General features: G+C 36.2%; 1 long non-coding RNA gene across 1 annotated transcript in view; it reads right to left on the reverse strand.

Annotated features, from left to right (window-relative positions):
* Positions 1-13,204, reverse strand: part of LOC130544154 (uncharacterized) — a 778,585-nt gene that overhangs the window by 462,880 nt on the left and 302,501 nt on the right. The window lies entirely within an intron of this gene.

Raw genomic sequence — 13,204 nt, forward strand, 5'->3', positions numbered from 1 at the left:
GATTTCACCCCAAACTTGGTGGCAGACTCACATTTATCCTTCCTCCCACACCCAGATCGGATGCCTGCCATCCTCATCCCTATCACCCAATGTTCTACAGCTTAGACGTGACTCCAGTGGCTCAAGATATTTACAGCATGATCCTGCTTTCAACCATGGCAGTTATAGCAGTGCTTATGAAATTTGTCATCTACTTCACCACATTTCCCAACCTCCCTGCACTTAATCAGGGGCATGAGACATACTTATATCGTTCTATGAACAAAAGGAATGTGTACTATTTTCAGGATGAAGCACCGAAGAGCAGTGTCTTTTTCCTACTGTGAGATCCAAGGATGTGCTGATGGTGCAGCTTCGGGGAGGTGTCGGGGGGGAGGGGGGGTGTCTCTCAGCCTTAATACTATAGACATTTTGAACCAGGTAATTCTGAGTGTGGGGGACAGATGTCTATCCTGTACATTGTGGGATGTTTAGCAGTATCCTTAGCCTATAATCGTTAGCTTCTAGTATAATTCTCTCCAGTTATGACAATAAAATTTACAGTTTGACAACTATTCTCTAGTGGGGAAATTGCCCTTGAGCTACAAAATGGTAGAGCTTTCTTTAGCCTAGCTCTCTGGGAAGCTAAATGGAGCTGAGCACCTCACTCATCTACACTGCATAACATACGTGAAAAAAAACACATACACACAAATTTTAAAAACAAAGAAAAACCCAAAACAATAAAATTATTAAACCAATGAGATGCAGCAGTTGGTGGCTATTGTTGCAGAGATTATCCTGATTAATATGTGTTTTACATGTGCTTTCCCCTGAGATCTAAGCCCTTCTTCGGGAAGGTCTTCTCTGAAATACTGAACCCATCAGACTATGCCATGACTTCTCTCAATTCTGGATCACTTTCTATTTATTTATTTATTTTTTAATAATCACTCCAGTGAGATAATGTATTCACACTTGTTTTACTGTTAGTCTATAAACTCTTCTGAGGGTACAAATCCATCTCATTAGACATTTATTTGACTTTCCAATACATGGTGCAGTGCTTAGATTATAACAGATTCCAATTAAGTATTTTTTGAAGGAACATGGAAGAAGGAAGGAAGGAAGCAAGGAAGGGAGGAAGGAAGTTAGTTAAGAGAGCAAGCAACATCTAAATTTCTGTAAGATAAAGAAAAACGGATTTCAACCCATGTTTTCTTCCTCTTTCATCTGTAGTAAAGAGAAAAGTTTTTGTCAGTAAAGGAATATTGGTTAAAAAAAAATATATATATATATATATATATATATTATGTTTAGCTGATATTTGCTACCAAGGTAAATATTACAGAATTATTGAAAAAATATAGAAAATATTGAAGACTATTATACTAACAGATAATAAAATGTAATTACGAGTTAATAGTTTATATAATTCAAAATACTTCCAATTTTATCCACCCACATTTATCTTGGGTTTTCAGTTTTATTTCTGGGTTTGTTTATGTGTGTGTGTATGCCTGTGCATGTGTGTGTGTGTGTATTAAACTGTGTTATAGTATCATTGGTACAAGCAATATGTCCATGCTGAGTAACTATGCATATCTAACACTAGCAGGATACTTAACACCAAATTAATTCCCTGTCAAAGCCACTGCATCTGTGTTTCAATTACTAAAATTCTAAATTTAGTGGAAAATATAAGTATGCTTTCTTATTATCACAGCATTAGTATTTCTAGGGCAAACAAGGATAACAACTAAAGTGGTTATTAGGGAAATGGTATTTCAGTGTGAATTTATGCTTACCAAATATAAGTGTCTTATTCAGATGCCATTTATGTGATTGGCTCTATTTTGGAGACAAGCATTTCAAGATATGAATCTTCCCTTCAAACACAAATATACAGCAATAGCTTGCACTTAGAATCATTTCTTTTGTCTTCACCTAGACTACGTATTTCTTAAGATTAATATTCAGGCATCATAAGAAATATGTTCCCTTCATAAGGATGTTTATCTTAAATATGCATGAATGAATATGTTTTTGGTTATACCTGTTGGTCTCACCGAGCTTTCTTAGATCCTTTGGACCCATCCTTCTACATACTAAAGATGTGCCCTTCACCTAACTATCCAGCCTGATGAGCTAAAGTCTTAAACGCTCCCTTTTGAACAATGATTGCTGTTTTCCACCCAGTAAGTAATTTATGTATTGATATCAAGAAAGACATGCACCAGACTGTTTGCAAGGCTCTGTATATTTTTCTCCGAACTGTGCAACTGATAGTTTTGATCTTTTTATTAAGGGTTAAGAGATTTCCAAATGATTTGCAAAAGTGAGGCTATTCATATATGTAAATACAGACATTTGGGACACTCACATTGTTCAGAAGTTGCTTTTTATTAAGGAGTATATTGACTTCTGACTGTCTATTATCATTGCAGAAGTCAGAATGATATCTTGGGAGGTAATATACATCTCACTCTGTTTCTATCTTGCATTTAAAACATTGCTTTCCTTTTGCTTCTGCGGATTTAGCTACTACTGTATCTTGTTGGAGTAGACAGCAGCCTTCAGTGTCTCTTGCTAAACACATATATGTGGAGTTGAAAGAGTATTGATCTCAGAGCAATTCCATTAAATCCGTATGCAAGTTAATCATGAACTTGGATGCCTCCTGGTAAACAGGTACTATTCTTTCTTATTAAAAAAGAAAATCACTCTTAGCCTGAATACAAAACAACAACAAAAAATCATACATTCTATACGTTATTTGAAACTAAACACACAGGCACCAGACACATACAATTTTTCACTTGATTAGTTGCTACTCATAATTTAGGTTTCAGCTCCAGTATCACTTTTCTACCAAAAAAAATTCTACCAAAATTTCACCAAAATTCAAGAGTAAGGTGTTTTGTTTTTCCTTTGTGTATTTATAGAGCCACTATCCTAGTACTTACATCAGTTTGTCTTTATACCTTTATTAATGTGCTTATTTCATTAATATTTCTCTCCCTCTTGAGGCTCTCCCATGTAAGAAGGTATTATATATAGTTTTTGTCCCCATTATATTCCTTGAGCCAAAAAGAGGTTTAGGCAGGTAGTAAAATTTGAAAGGCCTTAATAGGGGGAGGGATAAAGGAAGCATAGCATGTGGTTTTTAGCAGAAGATAATCTGTCTTCTCTGTACTCCTATAATTGGCACAAGTTGGTGCCAGTTCAAGTTATGTTGAAATTTCCTATTTAATAAGAACCATATAGATGACCTTTGCCTTCTAGCCATTGCTAATGTTTAAATACTATTATTGCAAAAGGCTGCCAGCGTTCCCCTTAGCATCTAGATTTGTCCCAAGATACAAAAATGAAAATTTGTTGTAATAGAAACATTTTAAAAGGGGTTGCTGCCTTTAGACAGGATAGACAGAAGTATGGAAGTATAGAAGGGAAAAATAGAGTGTGTGAAAAGTGAGTACAATCCATGCTGGTTCACCCAGGAGACTGGTGATCACCAGAGGAACGAAGAAGCTTTTCCTTGTGTTTGGGAGCAAGAGGATTTGTCCCTTTGGTAACACAGTGGCAGAGGGCAGCAGAGAGATGGTGGCTTCCATGACTCATGTAGGTGAAAACTGGCAAGCCTTGGGACTGTGGACAACATACGAGGAGGCAAATTCTGTGGGCTGAGAGAAAGACCCTAAAATTATTTAAGAACAGGCTGCCTACCCCAAAAGGCAGTATTGAGAATATCCATGTGGGAGAATTCTGTTATAAGGGGAGTGCAGGGATTAATGGAGGGTATTGTCCTTGAAGTTATTTATATTTGCAGGGAAATCTAAAAATCAAAGTCACTGAATTAATTTTTTTCTGCATTCCACCAAATATTTCTACAGATAATATTTACAGGTCACACATAATTTTCAACACAAACACTAATGGAAACCAATATCCACATAGTCATTATCTTTAATTCTGTCAAGTGTATGTGGGTCTAATTTTCCTTAAATTGTCTTTATTTAAGTCAATCCTGAACCCTCACCCCAGAAGAGAAAAGAGCACAACATCACTTTGAGGCCATATGGCATATAATTCTGTAGTATATCTTTCAAGATCCCAGGTTCATTATTTTCTTGGGGAAATTGGACTTTCTGTCAGTAAAGTGTTCCCCATTCTGAACTCACAGAAATAAAACATATGTCTCCTTGAACTTAAATATCTGACCCTAGGAATTTGGCCAGGTACTACCTATCAGGTATTTATTCATTTATTTATGTATTCATTCAACCATATGTTAGGCATATAGAAGAAAAAAGAAGGAATAAACCAAAAGTTGACTGGGATTTTAAAATCCTTCTTACCATCTTCGTATGATGACTTTTCTTTCCCTAACAAAATCCTTCTTTATGAAGTAAGTTAATTAGCTTACTAACCTCTACTTTGAAAGTAAAATTATCTAATTACGCCAGCAATCAACGCCCAAATAAATTTGCCAGTGAACAGAGGTTAGAAAATGACACTCTTGGTGTTTTCTGTGTATAATCGGGGCGGTTATTGACCTTTCCAACTGACCATTTTTAAAAATTATTACTCTGGCTAATTTCTTCATATAAAATAGAATTATCTGCCTACATACTATCATTTCTTATTTTATAAATGGATTTTGTATCAGTTCATTAACTATCTTCAATGTAAATCATGTTAGCATTCTTCAATAATATGTATTTAATTTTTTAAGACATATATGTATAATATATGTGTATTATACACATGTTTTGGGATATTTTAACAGAGGGTTTTTTTGTTTGTTTAGCACAGAAACATTTAAAGGAAATTTATTTGTTCTTTGGAAGATAAGTAATTACAAGTTTTTGGAAAATTATAGAAAGACGGTTCTTTATGAGCATGCAAGGGGTTAATTTCCCATGAATATACTATTAATCAAAATAATGGAGGGTACATGAATGCATCAGTAATATAATTTGACTCAATCTTTCTTCAAGTGTAAGACTCCATTTTGTGTATTCCAATTATAATAAAAGCATTAAAGCTGGCAAACAGAAAACCTATTAGATTCTCTAACTTGCTCTTTGAACAACGGGGAATGATTTCTGTTCCCCTCCCTTGCTCTCAGCCCTAAGGGTTTTCTCAAGTAAACTCTTTTATTTAAAACTTACAAATACTGGGAAAAGTGCCCTTGGGAAAAGATTCTGAAACTTAAAGAATCCTTCAGGCATTTTTTTTTCCTTTCATTCTTGAAACCCAGTCTGTTTTATATTTTCGCCCTCCACCTTTATCTCCTGCCACCCATTCTGCAACACCCTATGCCTGAAAGGGATCAGTGTTCTAAAGAGAGGCTCCATCAAAATCATAACTACCTATCAGTGACTGCTTCCCAGGGACTATGTGATTTGCACAGAACAATCTATCCCTCAGACCAACGCTTACATCTATTTGTGGACACATGAAGAAACTGGGGTTCTGTGACCTCAAAGAAAACAAAACTAAGGTCGAAGAAATGGCACAGCCAAAATTCTAACCAAAATTACTGAACTTTCAAAGCCCTTTGGAATTCAATCATGGTGTGTCTCCTGGAAGCTAAAAATGAAGTTTTCATGCAGAGGTATCTGAGTATATGAACAAAAAAATCTAAACACCCAGAATCACAGTTTCATTCTAGAAGCTCTAAACAGTAATTCACTCTGCTTTCTCTTTTGCACCTGTTAATTCAACCATGAGGGCCCTGTCTTTGTGATTACAGTTCTCAGTTGAGTTCACACTCTCAAAACTACAGATGTATCTAGAAAGAAGTTTCCAAATACCTAGGCTTGCATTTTTTTTTTTTTTTAAGTAGGCTCAACACCTAGTGTGGATCCCAAAGTGGAGCCCAAACCCATGATCCTGAGGTTAAGACCTGAGCTGAGATCAGGAGTCGGATGCTTAACCAATTGAGACACCCAGGGGTCCCTCTAGGCTTGCATTTACATTGAAAGACTACCCTCTAAAAAATGAATTGTCCTTTTGAAGAATATAATTTCAATAGGAATAATGCGCACAAACAGACCCTTTCTTAAATATTCTACACAATGTGTTCACAGCTTATGTGATAATTCAATGTAATAATGAATTTCTCCTCTTACCTTTTCTTCCAAGTTCCCTCACGTTGTTTACCTTCCTACCTCTTTAGCTTCAGCTACTCACACACTTGTTCTTACTCAGATTGCTCCAGCCACGCTGGTTTTCTATTTTCCTGAGTATGGGATATCTTCAGCCATTAGCACTGGCTGTTTTCTTCGCTTAGAAAATACTTCTGCCAGCTCTGTGACTGGCTGACTTCTTCTCTGCATAAACACCATCTTTTCAGAGAGGCATTCCCTGATGTCCTAGGTCAGGTCTCTCAGAAGCCAACCTGTAGGTTAACCAACCATCTTGGTTTGCCCATGACTATCTCAATGTTTGTACTTAAGAGTTCTACCTGCTGATATATATTCCAGTCCCAGGTAATCCCACAGCACTAGACAAAGTGAGACAGTAACTTAATATAGATTTATAAGGGCAATGCTCCCCAGGAGTTTCTGGGAAGGGTGCAAGAGAAACAGAGAGGAAAGGAGATGTCATGCAACGTCCAGCGGAGGTAGCTAAAAACCGATCCCACAAGGGAACACGTTAATGTTAAATTAGGTTCTGAGTTTTTCCCAATGGAAGCAAGGGATTTGAGCTTTCATAATCTCCTACCTGTCCATGAATGGCTAACAGGTCTTCTGGGGCTGGCAGTGGGGGAAACATATTTTCAGACAGGTCCTCCTTTCTTAGAATGCAGGCAAAGCAGTTCCCATTAGCTCCAAATCGGGTGTCTGATGAGTGTCATAGGTGTGATTCATTAGAAACACAAGCGCACCAATGCTGGGGAGGAGCACGTAGAACCTTTTCTCCATTAGAAAACACCCTCCCTCTTAAGCCCCACTCTATCATTGTTGTACTTTCTTCAAGGCACTTATCAATATGAGGCATTATCCCATGTGTGTTTAGCTATCTATATTTAAATCTAAATCTGTATCTTTATCCATATTCATATCTATGTATGCCAACGTCTCTGTGTATATATTTTAATTACTTTTCTTTTTCTACTCGTGTTTAACTCCAAGAGGGCAGTTATTTACCATCTCTAATGCAACAGTTGCTAAATAAATATTGGAGAAATCCATAAATTAATTCACATGCTAAACAATACTATTCCATCAGAACGAAAGAGCCGTTGCCTCCCTTCTCAGCTGCTACATCTCATAATCCTAATAGCCCTGCTTATTTCTCTGTGTTTCCTCTTTCCTAAGGTTTTGTTACAAAACTACAGTTCCTGCTCTGCTATTCTTTAAAACCCTCTCTGGTCTTGTCAGTCCCTATTGTTTTTTTCCCCCTGAAAACATTCTTACTAACTCGGGTAGTAGAGTTTAGTTCTTAAGAACGTAAGCTCTGGAGCATCCTGGAGTGTGTGATTTTGGAGCTCAGAACTGCCACTTACTATGTCTATGACTGTGGTTTTTACTCAACCATAAAATGGGGGGATATTGCCTTTCTTATTAGGTGATGGTGAGCATTAATATATGTATAAGCAGTGAGATAGTGCCTAGTACATAGAAAACACGTAAGAACTATTAGCAATCAGTGGCCTGGGGGCTCAGTCAGACTCTGACTCCTGATTTCCACTCATGGTCTTAGGATCCTGGGATCTAGACCCAGGTCAGGCTCCACACTCAGCGGGGAGTCTACTTAAGGATTCTTTCCCCCTCCTCCCGCCCTCCCCTCAGCTCTCTCTCTCTCTGGAATAAATAAATCTTAAAAAAAAATATTAGCAATTACAAATACCCAATAAAATATTACTAATTTTACACATGGACTTTGTACCATTTTGGATGAGTTATGATTTATTTTTCAACCACTTCAAAAAAGGATGCAAGGTAGTTTGACTGTAGTCTTTTATTTGGAGATTTTATTTTCAGTCATCTCACTAGAATTTGTATTTATTAAATTATTTACATCTTGCTAGAAATTGTATTAATTTCTCACTAGGAACAGGAATTTTTTTTTTCACTCTAAAAGGCTTTAGAGTGAATGTCTCATGCAACACACATGCACACACTAACTCTTACACTCACTCATACTCAAGACACACACTATGAAAAGCAATTTCTTCAGCTGACCAACTTCTTGGGGAATACTGGCCAGAATTCATTGAAATACCTCTATGGTTTAAAATGCAAAGGTGAACAGAGTAACGCAGCATCGTTTTCTCATTATTGAAGAGGTTTTCGCAGCCATTTAGAATTCCCTTGATGGTTCACTACATTTAAGATGGTTTTATTTGTGCTCTAAAAAATGCACTACTGTGATCATTTATAAATATAATTGTTTAGCAAGTTCAAAAAGTTGGTAGACATTTCTGACCACCCCACCCATAATATGATCTAAACATTAAAACATTATTGTTGTTTTTACTACATGTAATATATATATATATAATGCTTTAACACATGAATAACACTTTATTATTTCTACATGTTTGCATTTGAATATTAAATGAGCAGACTTCTTAGCATAGGAACACAACCATTACTTATGAAAAAATATTTCCATGGCTATAATCTGATACCAGATCCTTTTAAGTGCATTTTTACTTATATATGCAGATGATGAATATTTGAGAAGCAGTGTGTGTAGTAGTTAAGGATCCAGAACCTAGATACAGAATGCCTAATCTACCTTTAACTATCTGTGCACGAGCTTAACAAATTGTGTCACCTGTCCATGCCTCAATTTCCCCATCTGTAAAGCAGATAATGATAACACTCACTTTTAGGGTTGTTATTAATTTTAATGTATGAGTTCATGGCAGCCACCAAAGTGGCTTGGCACAGTGCTTGGCAAATAAAAATATAATTTAAGATTTAAATATAATTGTTACTATTAATATACCATAATCCTCTGGAATTCATTGTATTCATTAATAAGGGAAAAACGGACTGAGAGCGCATATATATATATATATATATATACACACACACACACACACGTGTATATATATATAATTCTTATAAAAGTAAACTTGTCAATTTAATGGTGTATTTATGTCATCATGGCTGTTTAGTCTTAGATTTGAGCGTGTAAATAAAGAGTATTACAAAATCATAGGATGTAGGGGTCTAATCTTGACTTTACATTATCAGCTATGTGCTCTCAAGAAATACAGCTCCTCTGTGGTTCATTTTTTCAATCTGCAAATGAAATAGTAACCATATCTTCATAAAAGAGTGGCTATGAGGTTTAAATGAGATGACATCATAGCAGTGGAAATTCTTGGTAAACTCATCAAAAAAGTTATACCATAATTACTGTCTTCATTGCAAATATATTTTAATTTTTTAAGTTGATTTTATTTTTCTATTATGCTGTTATTTTCCTGCAAGTATATCTCTTTTGGTTAGTCTTGATAAAATGTTTAAATGCTTTGCATTTAATGATCTCACCTCTAGAGTTATTTTCCTAGCTGAATGCTCTACAGTCAGGATTAACAGATAAAATTCATTCCTCATGGCAAAACCAATCTACTGGTAGTACCTCCCTGGAAATCCTATGATTCTAAGGATTCTGAGGTCATACGTGAATAAACTGTTGTGAGTCACTCTACCTTACATGGCTGTGGGAGGAGCCTATATTTGTTGCTCTTAGCTTAAAAAATATGGCAGGGCTGTCAGGAGGAATGAAGGGCATTTATGCCTGGTAGGATTTGTGTCCAAAGTCTTAGAGCAAGAAGAACTTATATTCAATGCATTGTTTTTTGTCTATAGCTCTCCAGAAGATTCTAAAGGTTAAGAGTAAGTCTGAAGCATCCACGAAGCAAAGTCCCAACCCACTGCCAAGTTTCAATCTCTGCCCAACTTGCAATGGGGAGTTATAACTTTTATCTGGAACCATTAACATAAACAGATAACTTAATACTTAAAAAACAAAAAGAATCCTATCTGATGATTTCTGTAGGAGAGGCCTCTGGGCTTTTCCATAAAGACATTTTACTGCCAAATTACATTTTAATTAATTCCTTCTTGGCATTCCTTAAAACGAATTCTTTAGAATGGGGTGGTGGGAACTTTTAATGTCAGTATACAAATAAATTAATTAATATCTCAGATAAACTCTCTTTTTTTATGCTGAAATTCATTTCCTGATGATTTAGGCTCAAAATATAAATGTGATATTTAACAGCCTGGTAAATAAATTCCAACAAATGTGTCTATAAACCAAATTATATCTTTATGCCTCATTGATCAGCATGTGCAGAGCTGGGTAGAAAGAATGTCTGCTGCTAATCTGGATGTTGTAACTTTAAATCCTTCTCTAAAAAGCCTTGTATAAACAGAAATGGCACCTTTTCAGAAATATTTCAGTTTCATTTCTGAGGTAATTTTAAATACGTTCATATCCCTCACATACTCGGCCACTTCTCCATACTTCTGCTCCTCTACTCCCACCCAGTTTTCACTATTGTTTGACTCCTGATTACTCTCTTACTCTCAAAGATCTGATAATCTTTTTGTTCAAAATCAAACTAGAAAACCCAGGGAAAACTCCATGCAGTTGAAACAGTGACTCATAATGGGATGAAACTATCAGGGCAACATGGAGATAATGCTGGAGCTCCGAACAATGTTTAGACTATAGGTGTTTAAATAGGATACTCTTTAGTAAAAAACCCAGTTACAACTGAAAGGGGTATAAGTGGTTTTTGTTAGATTTGCAGTGGGGGGTGGGGTAGGGATTCTAGTAATACGTCAGTTATTATTACATGCCAGACATTGTGCACAGCATTTTATTTGTATTATTTAAATTAATTCTTAAAACAACTACTGGAGGTTTTTATTAAGTTATTATTACTAACTGGTTGACAAGAGAGCTTAGATTCATAAAGAATATGAACTACTCTGACTCAAAGGGAAAAAAGTGGTTGCAGGAAGGCTGAGAACCAGGGAGACTTACAGGCATCTCATGCTGGCAATTAATGCACACGTCCTTGCAGGACCACAGGCAATATAATTAACTCCCTTCCCTCTTGATTTGAGTCTTTGGGTCACACTCGTGAAGTGTGAATTCTTAAGATTACTTGATGACTAACGGGAGTCACCTACCACCATTGGGGAGGTTAGGTTAGACTGCCTTAATTGACAGCTCTAGGTGTTGAACAAACGAGGGAAAAGAAAAGCACAAAAAAGAAATAGACGCTGGGCAAGTAAAAATGAGAGTCCAAATGAGGTACCCTCTGGACAGCTATTAATTTAACTAAGATGAAACTCAGTACAATTTTTGGATGGAGTGGATAAACTCTCAGAGTGTTGCCTACTTTATGTGATCAAAACTACTCTTTTCTCCAACCACAGAACAGTTTTAACAGTTCTCTCACTTTGTTATTGTAAGACGAACATAACCTGTGGAGCTACAAGGGATCTCTGTTGAGGCTACTGCTCTCCACTGTATTATGGGCTAACTCTGTGCCTTTGAGCAGATCATTTAACCACCTCCAAGCCCCCCTTCCCTCATTATTATTGACTGAAGTCAATAAAAGCCCGTTTTGCTCAATCACAGTGATGGCGGGCGGAGGAGACAACGTAGGTAAAGCACTTGGCACTGTGCCCAGTACATAATGTCCCACTGGTATTTGTAAAACTCTTTGGATTGTATGAAAGAAAGCAAGGCATTCATTCTTGGGGAAACCCTGGATCAATAAATTGAGCCAAATTAAGCAATGATTTGGTCAGAGAATCAATATTTTAAGGAAAAACTCAGATTATTTAATTTCTTTTGGCTCCTATCAAATAAAACTCTTTTAAAAAAATTTGGATAAAACTATCAGCATTTCCAGATACCATTTTAGTGAAGGCACAGTCAAAACGTCAGTCTGTCTTTAATTGTACATGGCTTGTTAAACTAAAGTAGTGCCAAATATCATTAATAGCCATCAAGGAAGAAAAAGGTTGTTGCAAACTAACATCCCCTGGAAACATGCTGTAAAACAGAGTATCAAGCAGCCCTATAAATAATTGGTTAGCTACATCTTCACCTAAATCAGAGACAAGCCTAATCTTATTGTAAATTACATCAAAAAAGCCCTTCCCCAAAATGAGGTTACAGTAAAGCTATAAAGTCTTCCCATGTACTAATATATTTTTAGATATTAATTTGTCAAGTGTGGGGTGAAGTAATAATTTAAATATGAGTAAAACAGTCACCTCGTCTAATTAAAATGGAGAAGAAATATTCTTTAAGAAACAGTCTTAGCCCTCCTTCTTTGTTCCCTGCTTTCAATCCAAAATCCATCAGAAATTTGCATTGTGGTAGTCAGAAATGGTGATCTTGGTAACATTATACAAATTCTCCTGCAAGGAATGGGCTTATCCTCAGGAATATCACAGATCAGTGTTTGGGGAACTTTGAATTGCATTATCAAAGACATATCTAAATACATTTGACACCAAAATTTGCACCTTTTTTGAAAGGTTTCTTGTTGTTCTATCTGGGCTGAAAAATCCATTTTCATGTTGAATAATAATGTGGAAAAGAGCAAACTCTGTTAAAAAGGAACCTCGAAGTACACTGTTAAACTGCTTCCAATAATGAGAGAAATAAAGAAGCATTTTGGGACTTTTAAGTCTTTCCCCTCTCCTCCACCATTAAATCTCCAAAGTACCTAAAATTGTTAGATCTCTTGAACATTGTGTGTGTGAATGGTGGCTGAGGATTGGAGAGGGAGAAACTCCTTTTTTCTCTGTGAAGTCATTATGCCAGTGGGGAAGTTTAGAAATGCAAATAAGCCTCTCACAGTCTTCTGTGTGGCTGTTTCTCCACACAATGTTTTTACTCACAAACCTGGCAACAAGTTCTCACATTCCCCAAAACAAGAATGTTACTCTCGATCTGTTTCAGGTGCGGTGAAATATTCTTGTTTTAAAAAACTACCTCTTCGGCTGCAGTTTCTTGGTAATATCAACTATATGTGGAAATGTCCCATCAGTGAACACTATTCATTGTCATCTTTGCTTAATAATGACAACAAAAGGCAAAGGACCCAGGTCCACTTATCAAAGAAACTCCTGATTGAACAAAGTCCTTAAATACATTTGATAAAGAAAATACACTTGCTTATTTAAAAAAAATTAGAAGAATTCAGACTTTTTTTGAGTAC

Source organism: Ursus arctos, unplaced genomic scaffold, assembly GCF_023065955.2.
Source record: "Ursus arctos isolate Adak ecotype North America unplaced genomic scaffold, UrsArc2.0 scaffold_19, whole genome shotgun sequence".
In the NCBI taxonomy this organism is placed as follows: Eukaryota; Metazoa; Chordata; class Mammalia; order Carnivora; family Ursidae; genus Ursus; species Ursus arctos.